The sequence below is a fragment of the Gorilla gorilla genome, chromosome 2 (genome assembly GCF_029281585.2).
Source record: "Gorilla gorilla gorilla isolate KB3781 chromosome 2, NHGRI_mGorGor1-v2.1_pri, whole genome shotgun sequence".
Lineage (NCBI taxonomy): Eukaryota > Metazoa > Chordata > Mammalia > Primates > Hominidae > Gorilla > Gorilla gorilla.
In genome coordinates, this window is record NC_086017.1 from 165,872,124 (window position 1) to 165,892,718 (window position 20,595).

The 20,595-nt window shown below is 32.8% G+C and overlaps 1 long non-coding RNA gene across 1 annotated transcript in view; it reads right to left on the reverse strand.

Annotated features, from left to right (window-relative positions):
* Positions 1-644: 644 nt before the first annotated feature.
* The window catches only part of LOC129532357 (uncharacterized), a 44,333-nt gene continuing 24,382 nt past the window's right edge, over positions 645-20,595 (reverse strand). The window contains exon 4 of the long non-coding RNA XR_008678058.1: positions 645-745. This is a non-coding gene — a long non-coding RNA (uncharacterized lncRNA). The remainder of the gene's footprint in view (positions 746-20,595) is intronic.

A 20,595-nucleotide genomic window follows, 5' to 3' on the forward strand; every position in this document is an offset into this window, starting at 1 on the left:
CCATTTTCCATATTAGATATATTTAAGTTCTGTATGCGGCTATAGCATACAGAACTAACTTCCTTCCTTCCTTCCTTCTTTCCTTCCTTCCTTTTCCTTTCCTTTCTTCCTTTTATTTCCATCCTACTTCCTTCATTCACTCTTTGTTTCTTTATTAGTTCTTAAATTAAAATTTTGAGTTAACTTAATCACATGCCTCAAACATTTAAAAATCAAATAAAAATTCACAGTGGAAAATATTTTCACATTTCTGGTCCTTCATCCTTCCTGTTCCCATTTCCTTCTTCCTCACAAGTGACAAGCATGGCACGTCTAATAACAGCTTTAACCAGACTCCTATGCATATATATATATATAGAGAGAGAGAGAGAGAGAGTTATAAGCATCTATATAAATATAAATATATATATTTATATTTAGATCTTATCTATAGATTGATCTATAGATCTATCTTATCTATCTTAAATGTGTATGTATTTAGATTTAGATTTAGATCTTATCCATATATAGATCTTATCTATATATATTTTATGACAACTATGAAAATAACTGTTATTTTGCATTTTAAGTATTAATTTGTCTACTTACTTTTAGTAAGGATCAAGATGCAGTCTAGAAAATGATCTCAAACATCCCTCACTTATGCCTGGTAAAATTTACTCATAGGTTCTTGAGGATCTACCTTCCAACAGGCCAACCAATCAGAAACCTAGTCGGATTTGAATAGGTCTGCCTTACGTTCCACCTAGGAATTAACAAGGGTGACAGAGCTGAGATTTATCAGAAGGTAAAACAAAAATTGGCTGAGCACGGTGGCTCACGCCTGTAATCCCAGCACTTTGGGGGACTGAGGAGGGCAGATCACGAGGTCAGGAGATGAGACCATCCTGGCTAACACGGTGAAACCCCGTCTCCACTAAAAATACAAAAAAAAAATTAGCTGAGCGTGGTAGTGGGTGCCTGCGGTCCCACCTACTTGGGAGGCTGAGGCAGGAGAATGGGGTGAATCCGGGAGGCGGAGGTGGTAGTGAGCCGAGATCGTGCCACTGCTTGGGCGACAGAGCGAGACTCCGTCTCAAAAAAAAAAAAAAAGAAAAGAAAAAGAAAAAAGGGGGGGATGAGATAGCCTCCAAAGTGAGGGAGAACAGCAGGAACAAGCCTTTGAAAGAATTGTACCTTTCTACATGGCCTCTGCTTTCCTTCTGCCAAGCAGTTCTCCAAAATGAGAAGGTTAAGAAACTTTGTCACAGACACAAGGACATATGTGTATAGAACCAAGAACTCTCAAGACAGGGGAAAAGAAAACAACTCTAGGAATCCCAGGGTATGGTTCAAAAAAGAATGAAAATAATTTGATTTTAAAGAGATCTGAATATGTTATCCACCCCAAAAGTATATTTCACAACTATCCAGTTTAGTGATATGCAAGTTTGTCTTCTTGGTTTCATGTTAATAAACACACCAGCAGCATTCTGATAAAGAATATGTAGATCTCACACCTAGTTTAGCAATACTAATAAAATATACTTTTTCTCATCTTCTATTTTATAAAAAACAGTGTTGACATAACCTTTCTATTGTAGTTCATTTTTGGCTCCACTTATTTTTCGACGTGTCTTTTTCTTACCTATATGTTTTTTCATATCACATTTATCTTTGTTATACATCATAAGTTCTTTATTTTTAGAGAAACATTGCATATGGTTGAATTACAAAAGTAAATTATTCAAGTAGAGAAATGTTGATGGTGACATTTCATTTGAAAATTGTTTCTGGAACAATATGGTTACAGGTAAGTAAATTAAATAAGGCCCATAGGGAAATGTTAGAACACACATTTCATCCAGGATATAGCCACTTGAATGTCTTGAGGTCAATTGTTTACCCAGAAATACCAATAGTATCTGCTTGCTCCCTGGCTTGCTGAGTGGGTGTACATTCTCTTCTCTCCTCCTTTACCCCTTCTCCTTTGTAAACGTACACTGTTTTAAAATCTCGGAGGCACAGACAGAAGATCATGACTCATAAATTTTGTTTTGTTTGGTTTTGATTCAGAATTATATACCTGTTGGATTGTACTCAATAGTAAACCTTGCAGAAGTATATGAAGCAAAACCTCATTATATTTACCAAAATGTAAACATAGAGATTGTTGATTGAAATAAACAGACTTCAAAACAGTATGTATAATATCACATTTGTTTGTTAAACAAATATACATTTTTTTAAAAAGTATTTCTTTCACAGAGTAAGATCTGGGAAGACATCCACTAAGATATTAGCAGTGTAGATCTCAGGGTGATAAGAATATTTCTTATTTATTTTTCAAAAACTTCATTGTAGCATAAATTACCATTCTATGAACTCAGATGTATCAAGTGTAAACCGCTTCACTACTCACACGTACATTATGTTCTACTAGTAATCATTAATATTGCAGGCTTCTTACATTAGTGTTATTACAAAAACCAATTTTATGAAAATAAAAAAATTAATAAAAGCAACCAGTCAGAGAATGTGCCAGAACAGTGCTTGATGCTGGGATATAATAAAGAGCCAAATACCTATAGTCTTTTTTCTCATGATGCTCAGAGGCTAGTGGGACAGAAAAACAGACAAACTGATTAAGGGTTGCACTTACCACAGTGTATAGCCATAGAAATGTACAATCTGTTCACTTTAATGTATACATGTTTGGTATCTTAGAGGCTACTGATAATTTAAATTTAAAATAAATTTCAGGTTGAGCATGGTGGCCCATGCCTATAAACCTAGCACTTTGGGAGGCCAAGACGAGAGAACGGCGTGAGCCCAGGAATTTGAGACTAGCTTGGGCAGCATGGCAAGACCCCATCTCTATAAAAAATTTAAAGGTCAGCCAAGCATGATGGCGTGTGCCTGTGGTGGCAGCTATCTGGGAGGCTGAGGTGGGAGAATCACATGGGCTCAGGAGGTCGAGGCTACAGTGAGCCATGTTTGTACCACTGCACTCCAGGCTGGGTGACAGAGTGAGACCCTGCATCAAAAAAATTAAAAGTATAAACATAAATAAAATACATTTAATGGGAGATCAAATAAGCAGCTAGACCTCATAAGAATCTGAATAAACCATTTCTGATATTATTGATTTACACGATGCATTGAAAAGTGAATTTATATCCCTCCAAAAAACTTTTATGTGGGCATGTGAATTTGTATATGCTTTCAGAAAAAACATGATATCCGACAATACCTATTATTTGAATCTAGCTTTTCACTTAATATTCCTAGGGCAGTTTTCCAGATCATCATATAAATCTACTTTATTCTTTTAAATTCTGCATTAAGCTTGGCAATTTATTTAACCAGTGATCAACATTGATTTCAAGTTTCTTGTTATTAAACACATTTCATGGAATATCTAATATCTATGTATCCATATATTTTTGTGGTCTGTGTAATATAATTGTAAAATAAATTTCTAAATTGGTAATTATGGCTAAAGAGTGTTAAATATTAATTTAAATAAATAGGTCCAAATTGTTCTTTAAACAGTTTTGCCTCTACTATCTGTGTATGAAAGTTTTTGCTTTATCACACTAATTTTGTCAGGTTATTTAGTATTTAGTAAATTTCTTTGCATATTTAAATTCTAAATACAGTTAAACATATTTTCAGATTTTTGTTAAATTTTTTAGTAAATTAACATTTGCTTTTTTCTCATTCCTTTCACTCCATTCATTTCACAATATTTGTTTATGGCCAATAATGTGCTAAGCATAATTAGAGATACTAGAAGCATAACAGTCAAAAAACAGAAGAAAACATTTTCCTTATAGAACCTATATTATAGAAGAAAGACAAAAAAGAACAAAATAGATACTATAGTATTAGAAATGTTAGGTGGTGATAAGCTCAATGGTGAAAAAATGATTAAGAAAAATGGGATAGGAAATGTGAGGCATGAGGTTGGGCTATTGGGTAGCACATTCAGTGAAGGCTTCAGAGAAGGTGACCTTTGCATAAAGACCATAGGAGGTAACAGGAAAGCCATGTTATATCCAGGCCAAGAACAGCCCATACTCAGGACCTGCAGGTGCAAAGACTCTGAGCAAAGATCAACCCAGGATGCTAGAGTTGCTGGAGCTGAGCAAGCAAGGGAGGGGAGCCTCCCTCTACTAAGCTGATCTTGAGTCAAAATTGTAGGAATTATTTTCTATTTTCCACCTCCTATCTGGACTATACTACTTATCCTTCTCTTTCCTAAGGCTGTGGGTCCCATCAAGCTCAGAAAATAAGGGGAGGGAAAACTAGACAACCTTAGCAATGCTTTCTAAGTTTAAAAAAATATAGTCAAGGCAAATATAATCACACTTCTGAGTTATGCTGTAAGTGGCAAATAAAGTCAACAAAAATAAAAAAAAAAAACTAAACAAGAAAAACAAAACCAGTCCGATTGTCTCCTAGATAAGTGGTCCTCAATGGAATAAGGTGATGATTTTGGCACCCAGGGGATATTTGGCCATGTCTGTAGACATTTTTGGTTGTCATAACTGGGTGGAAATTTGCCACTGACATTTAATGGGTAGAGGGCAAGGATCCTGGTAAAAATTATACAATGCATGGAGCAACTACTCACAGCAAAGAATCATCTGGCCCAAAATGTCAATAGTTCTGAGATTCTGAAACTCTGACCCAGATAAACGTTCTTAAAATATAAAATCTAAGTATTATGAATTAGCAAATAAAGCCCTACAACTATTAATGCTGGTTTATCTAAAATACTTATCTCTATGGATGTTATCTACTTTGGTATTATTAGTCAAAATATTGAAGCAGATTAAATGAACAACAAAATCTGAAAAGTATGTCATCACAAAATTAATTTTAAGATTAACTATTTTGCCCAAGGTCATGAAGTGAAAATAAAAGAGATACAGCTGGAAAACATATCACATATCAAGACTTTGACAATAGAGAGCTAAAGACAATGTGAAATAAACCGTGAATTCATCTGGGTTATACTGTGAAATCTACTCCTGTAAGCAGACCTGTATGGGAACTAAATTATAATCAGAAGATAACTTCATGATTATGGAATTAAACACAAAAAGATTTATTTATTATCTAAATGATTATGTGTATGTTATACAATACCAAGTAAATAAACCATTTTAACCATCATTAAATCATAAATGTTTTAACTATTGACAAAGATATTAAACATATTCCTAACATATGACTATAAATAAGCAATTACAAAAGGAAACACTAAAGATATAATAACTATAAATTCTGTGTCATTTAGAATGATTTTGTTGCAAGTTAAAAAAAAAAGGCCTATCTCAAAATGTTATGGACAATAAGTGGGTTTTCTAGTTCACATAACAAGAAGTAAAGAGGTGGTTTGGGTTTGATCCTTAACTATATCATCAAGGGTTGAGGTTCTTTTGATCTTTCTGTTCTGACATGTTGACCTGTTGGCTCCTGTCCTTAAGCTTGTCCTTTTGTGGTTGTAAAAATGACTGCACCAGCACCATGCACACATCCTCAGATAATGGTATAAAACGTTACAAGAGGATTTCATGTTTTTGTGTTCCTTTTAAAGAGAAAGAAATTCTCTTATTTGACCAATGAAACAAGAGGACATTTCCTGCTTTAAAGGAAATTTCAAATTAGTCTCATTGATCAAATAAGTCACATGCCCATTTTGTAAACAAATCTTTTATGGGAATGAAATGACCATGATTTTTCTGCATCATTGGTCCACAAATTTTGGTCTCAGACCACTTTATAACCCTAAACATTATTAAAGATTTCTAAAAGTCTTTGTTAATGTGGTACATCTATCAATATTTACCCTATTTGAAATTAAAATAATTTTTGATAATTGATTTACTAATTAATTTTTAAATAATAAACCTATTACATAACATAAATATTTTTATAAAATATCTATATTTTCAAAAAATATTTAAAGAGAAGGGTAGCATTGTTTTCCATTATTCCAAATCTCTTTAACATCTAACTTCGTATAAAACATTTAGATTCTCATATCTGTTTCTGCATTCAATCTCTTGTGATGCATTCTTTTGGTTGAAGTATATAAAGAAAATCCAGCCTCACTGAGCTATGTAGTTGAAAAGGGAGAATTTAATAATCTTTTCAAAATAATTGTAGCTGTTCTTTAATACTACATCAAAACTTGACATGTTTTAATATCTTAGAGGTTCGTTGTAATGTGGAATCTGAAGCCATATCAATTACTTTTCTTACTATGTTACCTTAACAATCTATTTGTTTATTTTGCACTTTGAATGGGTCTTCTACACATGCATGATTTTGTAATAGCTTGAATTGATCATTTACAAAATATTTGTTTTCTGAATTATACAGATATTCCAAGTGTTGACACATTTCCTTCTATGATATCAAAGCACCATATTTTAAATGTCTCCACTAATTTCATCCAAAGATTCGTTAAGAGTGAGGAAGCTGTGCATGCTCACAGTGGAGTATACATTTTCTAAAATTCTAAATTTTGCTTAAAAGCCCAAATTTTATCATAGGCAACAAATGTTACACATTGACAGTTTATTGAGAAATGGCTGTTAAAAACTGAAGTCTGATAACCATAGCTTTTCTGTGGGTCATCTTTCAAATAAAAATGCTGCTCCATGAAAAAAACAGTGGTTAATTCAGCTCTCAACTTTAAAAATCAAACAAGCATTTTTCTGTGAAATAATCATTATACTTCAAAATGCAGTGTGTTTTCCACGTATAACAATAAACCTAATGTATTAATGAGTTTGTTTCTTCACAAGGAATTCCAAAATGACAAGCATTCAAGAGTCAAGTTTTAACAAAAGTAATAATTTGTACTGTTTCATGAAGAAAATTCTTAATGAAACTTGATATTCTTTCTGTCTTATTTTGAGTGTATGGTGGTGAACAATACAATGGCTATCGGTAAAGTTTTCGCCCTTGCCTTGCTTTGTGTTGAGGTGCTAGAAATTTTACCCAGCATTACTTTTGAGCTATCAGTTCAAATGTCAACACAATAACACAATAAAAAGGTAATTAGTTCATTACTATTTGTATAAGAATAATTTTGATATTTTAAAATTGTTTTTCTCATATTGATATTTGATTATTTGATAATATTGTGTATTGTCTGTAAACAACATTTTGAGAACCACAGCTCCAAACTGAGATTCACCCACTGGGGTTAGAGTTTAACTGAGCGCCCTGGGAGCATATTCACCCATCACCTGAACAAGCTTATGGTTCTGTTAACAGGAACTATGGCATGATTGATGAGCAAGCAACTATTAACAACATTGTATGCCATGGTTTATACATTTAAGATAAGCTTAGTTTATTAAGTGAAACTATTTTCTGTCAGGTGAAATAAGCACTATGCCTGTCTGTAAAGTGAAATTTGAGAGTGGAAAACGTACGTAGTATAAAATGTCTTACATATTGCTGTAAATTCAGTAATTTACAACCTTATTCCCTTACTGGTTAGATCTATTTTAGTAGTATTCCTGATTTCATTACTTACTAACTGTGGATTTAGGTAAGTTGCTTTGCTTCTTTAGGTCTTAATTTTGTACATTTAAAGTGGATACCTTGTAACATGTTCTACTACGTGGTTATGGATAAGTATATTCTATTTCTAGCTAAAAAATAACTTAGTGCTCAGAGTGCTTATGCTGAAGCCAAAAAATTGGAAGAAATATTTCTTTAATCTCGATAAGAAGCCTAACGGAGCCACCATTAGTTGCCGTTGGCATACAATTTAACAAACCTTACCTTCTATTGTATGCTACCTTTGTACTTACCTGCTGTGGGTGTAAGAATATATTTAACTTCTGAGTGATTTGTGTAATAATTTCCCTTAGAAGTTAGCAGCATATTCAAGGAAAGACTTTTGTGTCTAATTTTATTTGAAATATGTGTTTCCAATTTGGTTTTTACTGAGAAAAAAATAGTGTCTCTTCAAGAGAACAACAGGTGACCTTTAAAAATAAAATGACAGAAGAACTATGTGTACTCAATGAAATTTGCATAATTTCATATTCAGAAATTAACTCAAGGGAGGACTCTTAAGTCTTCAAGCAACCTTAGTGTACTTTGAGAGCCCAGAGATGAAGCATTGGGAAGTGTATTTCAACTAAAATAAGAAAAGGAAATTTTTTAAAAATTAACATTTATAGAATTTAGTAAACTGCCCAAGCTCTTCTCTATTTCTTTTATCTGTTCAAATTTGTTTCATTCTTTAAAGTGTCAGTTTGAATCCTTCCTCTTGTATGCAGTTTCTCCTACCTTCTTCAAGCCTCAGAAATTTAATTTTCCTCTGGATACCTACATTCTGTACAAAATATTTTAACACTTTATTCCATTGCATATTGTTGTTTCATGACTTTTAGTCTTGTTACCTGGATTACAGGTTTCTTTTGGTAAGAAATTATAATGTATAGGTCTTTCATTGTTCCCTATTGCTTAATACAGTGATGAGCACATAGTGGGTACGTAGTAAATGTTTGCTGCTTATTTTCAACTCTTTATTATGGTAAACTTGAAAATAATATAATGAACCCATGAGTCTATCACCAGTCTCAACAATTATCAACTTATGACCAATTTTATCATCTCATCTGTATCCCTACATATTTCCTATCCCTGGATTGTTCTGAAGCACATACCTAAGATCTTATCATTATGTCTGTGCTTCAGTATATTTATCTAAATGTAAGAATTATTTTAAAGAATAAATCATTATTCAATTATACCTAAAGAGAATTAAATATAATTACATGACAATATATAATAATTTGTCATTGTTCAAAATTTTCTTGGTTATCACACTTTATTTTATAGTTTGTTGGAATCAGGATCTATCTATATAAGATCCATAATTACCATTGATATATGCCTCTTAACTCTCTAATAATCTCTAGGTTACCCTCTTATCATCCATTTTTTCCTGAGATTTATTTGTTGAAGAAAGAGAATGGTTTGTCCTATGGAGTTGCCAACACTTGGATTTTGTTGAAAGTATCTCTGTTATGTTATTTAATAAGTTTCTATGTTCTCTGCTTCTAAAATCATTGTAGTAAGATCTAAAGGCTTGATAGGATTCCAATTTTTTCTTTTTCAAAACTACTTCATAGATGAAAAGTGTGTAATTCCATCTGGAGACACAAAATAACTGATTGTCTCTCTATGATTTTAGCCGCCTTTGATGTTTGTTGCATAAATCCATTCATTCATTAGAGTGGTGAAAGTCGACATCTACTATTTGTTAGTTGGAATATTTCTTTAGAGAGGAACATCCACTAATCAAATTTGAGGGACATTTTATTACTATGATGAACAGTTCTCATAAAAAGACAGGAAAATGATTTGTCCTTTAACTCTATTTACTACTTTTCAATTGGTTCCCTAGCAGTCCCCAAAGGTAGTCAATGAATTATTTTGTATTATTAGGATTTAAAGAATTGTTACATTGGCATCAAATGATCTCAACTTTGGCCCTTAAAGATCTCTTTGAGTTGACTTCAGAATATTTTTGATATGAGCACAAGAGTTTTTTTATAGCCTTCTAGTTATCTGGTATGACAAAATATTCCAAAATAATCTTAAATATTTCCTGATATGAAATGTATAAGATGATTATACATCTATACATTTGACCTGTGGTCAGCCATTTCCACAAGGAGCTCTTTTTTTTTCTTAGTAAGGAATGGTATTTATAGACCCAAGTCTGATTGCTGGGGTACTCATTTCTATTTGCTGTTCAGTGAACAGAAGTAAGAGGATATTTCATGCTGATGTTTCCAATATATATTCAGGTCCATAGGATTATTTTCCTAACTTCATCTCTCTTACACTTACATCTATCCTTTTTCTCCCGACCTGGAAACCCCAGTTCTCAATGATACCAACATAAGTACTAATTATCATTATCCCACCATACACAGACAATGGTCTCAGATTTACAGTACCAACACTACTATTGATTACTGAAAATAGGTTAAGCTTTTTCAGTTTTTCTTGACCTTATAATATATCCAATTAGTGATGTACAGTCAGATCCCTGTGTTTTAAAGTCAGTTAAAGTTATTTATCACTGGTTATACCATTGACTTGATACACAAGTAAGTGCATTTGCTTCATATTACCTTTTATGTTAAGGGTTACTGTATTTAAAACATGTTTTATAACTAGGTAAAATATGTGCAACTTTCATATTTAAATCTACAAAACAAAGCATATTTAGAAAAATCTAGTTTATATTCCAATCCACTCTCCTATAGGATAATAAAATTATAATTTATTCTCTCATTAAATGTATAATATAAATAATATAAATATATTTAACATACATTTGTTTACAAATGATACATATTCATATAGAAATACACATATAATTATATTTAATATGCCCCTTCTTGGACAGTTGCATTCTCTAAACACTTTTATCTATTTTTCTTTTTCACTTAACATATACTGGAGAATATTTCATAGCAAAATAAAGAAATAGCCGCACTGCTTCACTGCTTTTGCATCTGCCTATTAGTTCATTGTGTGTATGTGTACCATATTTTATTCAATCAACTTTCTATTGCTAGGTATTTAATGCTGTAATTGATAGACTTGGCTATACTTTTTTTTTTTTTTGAAATGGAGTTTTGCTCTTGTTGTCCAAGCCAGAATGCGATGGTGCAATCTTGGCTCACTGCAACCTCTGCCTCCCTGGTTCAAGCGATTCTCCTGCCTCTGCCTCCCAAGTAGCTGGAATTACAGGCATTTAACAATGTATCTTTGAGTTAAATTTCTACAAGAGGATTTGCTACGTCACAAGGAAAATACATATGTAAGCACTAAGTACTGCAAATTTTCTTCCTTCTGAAATGGATAAATGGTATCTCAGAATAGCATAATTTGCATTTTTAAATTATAGTGGAGCCTGGGTATTTTTTTTCACGTTGTCAAAGGCCATTTGCTTTTTATTTTCAAATTTTTTCTTCATGTTTCTAGACCTTTTTTTTTCTGTTTTATGTATTAGGTTGTTAACTTATTTGTGTGTGATAAATGTTGTTTTGTTGTTCAATTTTTTTTGTTTGTCTTTGCATATGATGGTTTTGGTATGCAAAGAGATTTTGAAATTATGTAATCAAACATTATTTTGCCTTATTGCTTTTGAATTCTGGTCATAGTTGGGAAAATATTCTTCAAAGTTTCTACAGAAGAAAGTTACAGTAGGTAGCTAGTCAGACATAAGCAGAACAGGAGAGGGCTCCTTCCTGCACGCCCCACCAGGAATGTCAGGTGACCATTTAGGTGATGGTCAGGTGGTTGTTAACTGTCTCTCCAAAATAATAATTGGTCACAGCCAGTGCCAGGGAAAGGAAGTCTCCCAATAGATGCAAAACACCTGAAACTGGTGATCAGCAGCTTCCTGGAAAGATCTCAGGGGTTGGGGGAGTGGACTCAAGCATGTGTATTAAGGGGCAAAATGGCAGAGTTTAACTGGTATATAACTTGTTAGGGACATTTGACTGGCAAAGGAAGAATGCCTCAAGGGAGCATGTGTACAACTCCAGTAAGCACACTGTGCATGCTCCCTTCCCAAATGCTAGCAGGACGCTGCACATGCAGACAGCCCACCCCAAGGGAAGAATCAGGGGAGATGGGATGCAAGACTCCAGAAGTATGCATGCCAGTGTATAAAATCCCAAGTCAAAAGGTCAAAGTGCACACTTGATCTCTCAAGTTGCACACTTAGCCCTCTTTCAAATGTACTTCACTTCCTTTTCATTTCATTCTAAAGCTTTTTAATAAACTTTTACTCTTACTCTAAAACTTGCCTTGTTCTCGCCTTCTGCCTTATGCCCCTCAGTTGAATTCTTTCTTCTGAGGAGGCAAGAACTGAGGTTGCTGCAGACATGTAGGAATTTGCTGCTGGTAACATATTTTGTTTCGGGGAGACTTGGATACATTCTGCTGCTAACAAGAAGCAACTGGCATTTATTCTAGTACTTATCCCTATTCCATACTATTCTATATTTGAAAACAATAGCGCAATCAGCTGGCAATTAGTTGAGGTTAAGGATAGCATGTGAAACCAGTAATGACAAACCAGACAGAAACTTAATGGGGAGATCAGGAAAAGAGACAGTCAAGAGGGCAGACTAAAATCACAGTCATCCGTGGTGCAACTGTTCATGCCCAAGGTTGTGCCCTGTGAAGAATGATGTCAGAGACTGCATACTATGGGGGAAATAGTCTTCACTAATTCAGTGCAGGTGAGTAAAAAAAAATCCCAGAACCAATAAACAAGGAAACAACAACAAGAAGCTTAAGGAATAAGAATCAGTAGCAGAGTTGCTACAATGTGTTATAAAAAATAGCCAGTTTTTAGCAAAGGATTGTGAGACACAAAGAAACAAAAAGGTGCAACCCACACTGAGGGATAGAAAGCAATAGAAAACTACCTATGAGAAAGTCTAAAGATTGGACTTCTCAGATATTTTAAAGCAGTTATATGAATACACCAAAAACCAAGGACAAATATGTTTACACAATTCAAGGAAGGTATGACAATGTCACATCAAATAGTTGAAATTATAGTACAAAATGACCAGACGAAAATTCTAGAGTTGAAACTAGAGAGCTCAAAAATAAGTTAGAGCTTATAGAAGAATGAACCCATGAACTTGAAGATAGAGTAATAGAGATTATACAATCTGAAGAACAAAGAAAAAATAATGGAGAAAAATAAAAATAATAATGGAGAAAAATAAAAATAAAGGGAACCTCAAAGAAATGTGATGTCATTAACTGCATCAACATATGTGTAATGGAAGTGCCAGAAAGGGGGAGAAAGAGAAAAAAATTTGAAGAAATAATGAGTGAAAGCTTTCCATTTTGAGGTAAAACAGCAATCTACACATTCATGAGGCTCAATAAGCTCCACGTAAAATAAACACAAAAAGATTCATGCCAAAACACATCATAGGTCAGGAGCAGTGGCTCATGCCTGTAATCCCAGCACTTTGGGAGGCCAAGGCGGGTGGATCACCTGAGGTCAGGAGTTCAAGACAAGCCTGGGCAACATGGTGAAACCTCATCTTTACAAAAATACAAAATTAGCTGTGCATGATGGTTGGTGCCTGTAATCCCAGCTACTTGGAAGGCTGAGGCGGGAGAATCGCTTGAACCCAGGAAGCTGAGGTTGCAGTGAGCCGAGATCATGCCATCTCACTCCAGCTTGGAAGACAGACTGGGACTCTGTCTCAAAAAGAAAAAAAAAGAGACATATCATGGTCAAAATGTACAAAGACAAAGAGAAAGATCTTGAAAACTTCTAGAGAATAATGACTCAGCAGATAAAAATGAATGCAGATAAAATTAATGCTGACTTCTCATCAGAAACAACATGCTGAAAGTAAAATATGTCCATTAAAAATCACAGTCGGCAAAACTATCTTTGAGAAACAAAGCCAAAATAGAGACTTTTCAGGTAAATAAATCTGAGAGAATTCATTGATAGCAGATCTATCTTATAAGAAATACTAAAGGAAATTCTCTAGGCTGAAAGCAAGTGACCCCCAGACAGTAATCCAGCTTACAGAAGAGAAACATAGAGTGCCAGTAAAGGAATTAAGTAGGTAATTATAAAAGGCAGTATAATTTCATACTTCTTCTTTCTTCTCTTAAGTAATTTTAAAAACAATTGCATTAAACAATATATATAATTATATTGTTTGGCCTGTAACATACAGATATGTGATATATTTGACAATAACAGCACAAAGAAGGTGGGTGGGAACAAAGCTGTATTAGAATAAGGAATGACTCCTCAAATTCATAAGAACAAATGAAAATAACTATAAATGGTATATTAGAAGACTAATATAAAAATCTGTAAATATATACTTTCTCTCCATTCTTCTTTCAGCTTCTTGAAAAGACATATATCATAATTTTGACAATATATTCTTGAATTTGTCACAGATGTATATATAATCAACATGTTTAACAAAAATAACACACAAAAATGAAGACAGAGCTATATAGAATCAAATTTTATATAATCTCAATAGAAATCATTAGTATAAACCAGAGGTAGATTTTGATGGCTATTGTAAGCCACAAAGCAATTACTAAAAATATAATTCAAAAAACATAATTCAAAAAATATAATTTGAAAAACATTTAAAGAAATCAACACATTATACTAGAAAATATTTCCCAAGTACAAAAGAAAAAAAAGAAGAAATAAGACATGAGACAAATAGAAAACAAAAAGCAAACTGGCAAACTAAAATCCAACCATGTCAAGAGTAACATTAAATGTAAATTCATTAATCAATTCAACCAAAAGGCAGATATTATCAGTTTGGATTAAGAAATGAAGATTCAACCATAACCATATGCTGTCTACAGAAGGTATACTTTAGACTCAAAGATACAAATAGGCCGAAAATAGGAAAATGGAAAAAGATATACGAGGCAAACTACAACCATAAGCTGGAGAAAAATGAACTTGAAAATAGAGCAACAGATAAATCAATAATCTCAAAAGTTAGTTCGTTTTATTTTTTGAGACAGGGTCTCACTCTGCCACTCAGCCTGGCGTCCACTGGTGAAATCACAGTTCACTGCAGCCTCAATATCCCAGGCTCAGGTGATTCTCCTACTTTTTCCTCCCATGTAGCTGAAATTATAGGCACCCAACACTACGCTCAGCTAATTTTTTGTATTTTTTGAAGAGACGGGGTTTCACCATGTTGCCCAGACTGGTCTTGAATTCCTGGGCTTAAGCAATCCACACCTTGGCCTCCCAAAGTGCTGGGATTACAGGCATGAGCCACAGCGACCAGTCAAAAGTCAGTTCTTTTAAAAGACCAGTAAAGTTGACAAACGGAGAACACTCAAAATTTCTAAAATCAGGAATGACAGAGTGAACCTCAGTACTCAACTTACAAAAAATAAAAAGAAATTGCATAGGAATACTATGAACAACAGTATGCCTACAAATTAGATTACTTAGATAAAATGGATGAATTCTTAGAAATATGAGAGCTATAAAACTGATTCAATAATAAATAGATAATTCAAACAAACAAATAGTGTGTAGTGAGGTTGAACTAGTAGTTAAAAAAATTCACAAAGAAAGACTAGGGCATATAACTTCACTGGTGAATTCTACCTAACATTTAAAGCGGAATTAATACTAACCCTTCACCAACTCTTTCAAACAATAGAAGAGGAAAGAATACTTCCTAACTCATTCTCTAAGGCCACTGTTATTATCTTGACACCAAAGCAGACAAAAACAGCACAAGAAAACTATAAAAAATATCTCTTATATAAATGCAAAAGTCTTCAACACTATACTAGTAAACCAAATCTAGCAAAATACAAAAAGGATTATATACCAGGGACAAATAGTATTTATACTATACAAGGTTAGATTAATATAGAAAAATCAGCTCATGCAATATACTCTATTAATAGAATAAAGACCAAAACTACATTATTATATCAGTAGATGCAGGAGAAGACATTTGACAAAATACCATACCCACTTATAATAAAAACACTAAGCAAACTAGGAATAGAAGGGAACTTCATAACTTAATAAAAGGTCTCTACAGAATTAGCTAACCTCACACTGAATGATGAATCTCTGAAGACAATAGTCAAGAACAAGCAAAAAATGTGTCCTCTTACCATTTCTATTCAACATTGTCCTGGATGTAGTAACCAGATCAATTAGGTAAGAAAAAGACATAAAAGGTATCCAGACTGGAAAGGAAGAAATAAACCTATCTCTTGTCTGTAGATGTTATGCTTTTGTATACAGAAAATCCTAAGGAATCTACAGAAAAATGTATCTTAACAAATACATGATTTCAGTAAGGTTGATACAAGATCAATACACAAAAATCAACTGTATTTCTATAAAAAATAAACAATCTGAAAATGAATTTAAGAAAATAATTCAATTTGTAACATCAAAAATAATAAAGTACTTAGAAGTAAGCATAAGGAAAGAAGTGCAAGGCTTACATACTAAAAACTATAAAACATTGCCAATTAAAATTAAAGAAGACCTAAATAAATGGGAAGACATCTTATAGTTATAAATTGGAAGACTTAATGTTGTTAATATGGTCATTCTTTCCAAGTACTGATCTACAGATTTAATGCAACTCTTAAAGTCACAGCTGACTTTTTTGGTGCAGAAATTGAGAATCTGAGCCAAAAATTTATATGAAAATGCAAGGGACCCAGAATAGCCAAAATAATTCTGAAGAAGTGTAAAATTGGTAGACAAAATTCAGGATTTCAAACTTTACTGAAATTCAAGAGAGTATGGTACTAGCATGAGAATAGGTATGTACATCAATGAATATAATTGAGAGTCCAGAAATAAGCCCTTTCATTTTCTCTTAATTGATTTTCAATAAGGGTGCTAAGACCATTCATTAAGGAAAAATAGTCTTTTCAATGAATGGTACTGAGACAACTAGATATCCAGATGCAAAAGATTGAAGTTAGACCAGATTAACTCAAACTGGTTACCTAAACATAAAAGGTAGTACAGATGCTTCTTAATTTACAGTGAGGTTGGATTTCAATAAATCCATCACAAGTTGGAAATATCATCAGTTTAAAATGCGTTAAATATATCTTACCTATTAAACATCATAGCTTAGCCTAGCCCACCTTAAATGTGCTCAGAACATTTACATTAGCCTACAGTTGGGCAAAATTATCTAACACAAAGCCTATTTTATAATAAAGTGTTGAATATCACATGCATGTAATGTATTTAATAATGTATTGAAGGTGAAAAACAGAATGATAATATGGGCACTCTCAAATTATGGTTTTCACTGAATGCATATGTGTCAAAAAATGTTAAGTCAAACCATTGGAAGTTAGAGACAGTCTGCACTATAAAACTCAGGAGAAAACAGAGGGGTAAATCTTCATTATTGTGAGTTAATACTTCTTACATATGACACCGAAAGCAAAGCAACAAATTTTAAAAAATACATAAATTGGATGTCATCAAAATTAAAAACTTTTGTGCTGCAAATGATACCATCAGGAAAGTGAAAGAACATTCCACAGAATGAGATAAAATATTGGTAAATTATATATCTACCTAATAAGGAAATTTTACCCAGGATGTATTTTTAAAACTCTTACAACTCAATAATAGAAAAATAAGTAACCCAGTTAAAAATTCAGCAAAGGTTCCAAATAGACATTTCTCCAAAAAGATATAAAAATGCCCAATAAGTACATGAAAATATTCTCAACATCATTAATTACTAGGGAAATGCAAAATTTAAACCTTAATGAGATGCATTGTCACATTTTGTAGAATGTCTATAACAAAAAAGACTGACAATAACAAACATTGGTGAGGATGTAGGAAAATTGGGAGCTATCATTCATTCATGGGATTGTAAAATGGTGAAGCCACTTTTGAAAACAGCTTGTCAGTTCCTCAAAATGTTGAATATAGAGCTACGTGTGAACTGGCAATTCTACTCCTAAATATATACCCAGGAGAAATACGAAGACATATTCTCAAAATCATGTACATGAATTTTCATAGATGCTTTCTTCATTGTAGCCCCAAAATGGATAACATCCAAATGTCCTGCAAGTGATGAATGGATAAATAAATGTGGTATATATCCATAATATAAGACTCTTCTACAATAAAAAAAAATGAAGTACTGATACATGCTATGGCATGGATGAACCTTCAAAACATGCTAAGTGAAAAAAGCCAGTCACAAAAGAGAACATATATAGTATGATTTCATTTTATATGAAATGTCTACAAGAGGCAAAATAGAGACAGAAAAGTGGATTATTCATTGACTAGGGCTGGGGCAGGATATAGAGTAGTGACAAATGACCGCTAATGGGTACTGGGCTTCCTTTTGCAGTGATAAAATGCTCTAAAATTAGGATGTAATGATGGTTGCACAACTGTGAATATACCATAAATCATTGAATTGTACACTTTAAACAGGTGAATTTTGTTATATGTTATATATGTAATTACATCTCCATAAACTGTTAATGACTTTTATATGTAGATTCATATGCAATTAGATCAATTTTTGAATTTCTATCCTTTTCTATTGATCTATTTAATCACAAATACTATACTGTTTTAACTGCAGAACTTGATAATATGTCTTAGGGTCTGCTATGCTTAGTTGGTCCTCATTGCTTATGTTACATAGGAATGTTTGCTGGCTATTCCTGCTTGTTTACTTTTCCATTTGAATTTTATAATCAATTTGTTGTACTCCAGAACAAACCAAAAAAATCCCATTAATGTTATTTTTATTGGTATTTTATTAAATTTGTTTGTCTTGGGGAGTAAAAAAGCAGATCTATAAATCTTTTGTTGATTTTAGGCAGCTGACGCATACTGAGTAGCATGTCTTAGCACAATAGAAGGAGGGTGAATTTTGTATACATGTAGCTTCAGGTTTCACTTTAGTCCCTCATTAAACATGCAAACTTGAACAAGCTGATTATTTTCTCTCTACTTGAGTTTTCTCATTTAGAAAGTTAAAATGATATTACTCAAGATACTGGTTGTTTGGAGAATTAAACCTTCACAAGTGTGTGGGTCTTTTTCTGTTCTTTTTTTTTTTCTCTGATATGTTTCCAATGCTAGAATAGTGCCTGCTCCATAGTAGAAGCTTAATAAATGAATGAAACATCTATTAAAGTTCTCAGCACATATTGGGCAATTAAATGTTAGTGCCTTTTAAAAATCTTTATTTCACAAACAATGCCAACGTCAAATTTATAATTATATGTTAAGCAATTTCCTTTGGCTTTTCATATTATTGAAATATTTTGGATAAAAGCTAAGACTGAACATTTTTCTCTGTTGTATCTATTTTATTTATTTTTATTTATGTATTTATTTATTTATATTTATTTTTGAGATGGGGCCTTGCTGTGTTGCCCAGACTGGTCTCAATCTCCTAGAATCAAGTGATCCTACTGCCTCAGCCTCCCAAATCACTGGGTGTTCAGGCATAAGCCACTGTGCTCAGACTCTCTATGATGTTTACAATGAAATTTTGATGTGGTTGAATATGATTTTCTAAAGTTTAAGTTTTAATTTCATATTTTCTTTAGTTTTGTACAAATAATAGCACTATGTAGTTGCATTCCAGAAGCAACTCATGTAAATAATCCATTAAGAGTGGACTCACAGGAATAATGAAAAGGCAGTAAGTCATATCTGTATCATCCATATGCGTGATGCATGTTAACACTGTGTGGGATTTGCAGTTGGAAGAAAATGCCCTAAACAGACATTTTTATTACTTTGACTTGTTTATGAGCGAGGTCATGTTTGTTATTAAATAGTAAAATTTACATAGTAAAGATTGCAAAACAAACAAACAAACCCAGCCCTGAAAAACATTAATACTCTGTGAATTGGTAGCAAGAGTAGAATGAGAAAATGACTAATGCACCTGTGAACAGATTCTCAACAGTGGTAAAATTAAGCTTTAATTGCTGTCTTTCTCTCTCTCTCTCAGTAAATATTCTCTCTCTCACTAAATGAATATAATATATATTTAGAACATTCTCTATAAAGAGGAAATATAGAATATTTTAAATATATAAAAAGTAAAATATATATTTAGAATAATTTAACGTATTTAGAATATTCTAAATAAACAGAGGAATAATACAGAATATTATATATGTGTATATATAGTGTATGTGAAAGAGAGACAGATTGTTAAATTACAATAAACACAGTTTATCTTTGTATAAATAAGTGTAGGGTAGAAAAATTCATGTTGATTTATTGATAGAAGCTCTAGCTTCTGACAGCAATTGCTGGAATATCTGGCATCCTTAATAATCCAAGAAGTTTGGGGTACTATGTGTGTATTTATAAGTACAAGATTGTCTTCCTTTAATTAACTGGAATAGTTTTTCTAATGGTATCATGGAGGAATACCTAAACTGGTTGTAAACATAACTATTTTTTTTTTCAAAATGTCAAGGTTGTTTGTACAGCAACCAACACTAATTGGCTTGAAGATAGGCTTCTCTCTTGGCCTTGGCTCTTCTGGTATAAAATTTTTCCTCCAAATGGCACATACATATGATGAGATGCAACTCTCTATATAACTGTGGTGTAGTAAAACTTGTAGACTTTGAAATCAAGGAAAAAAATCAAATTTTGGTATTATTATTTATTAACTGAATGACTGGGGCCAATCATTTAATTTCTCTAAACCTCAATTTCTTACTAAGGAATGGTGCAGAAACTTCATTGGTGCATATAACTTCATTGGTGAATTCTACCTAACATTTAAAGCAGAATTAATACTAACCCTTCACCAACCCTTTCAAACAACAGAAGAGAAAAGAATACTTCCCAACTCATTCTCTAATGCCACTATTATTATCCTGACACCAAACCAGACAAAAACAGCACAAGAAAACTATAAAAAATTTCTCTTATATAAATACAAAAATCTCCAACACTATACTAGCAAACCAAATCTGCAAAATACAGAA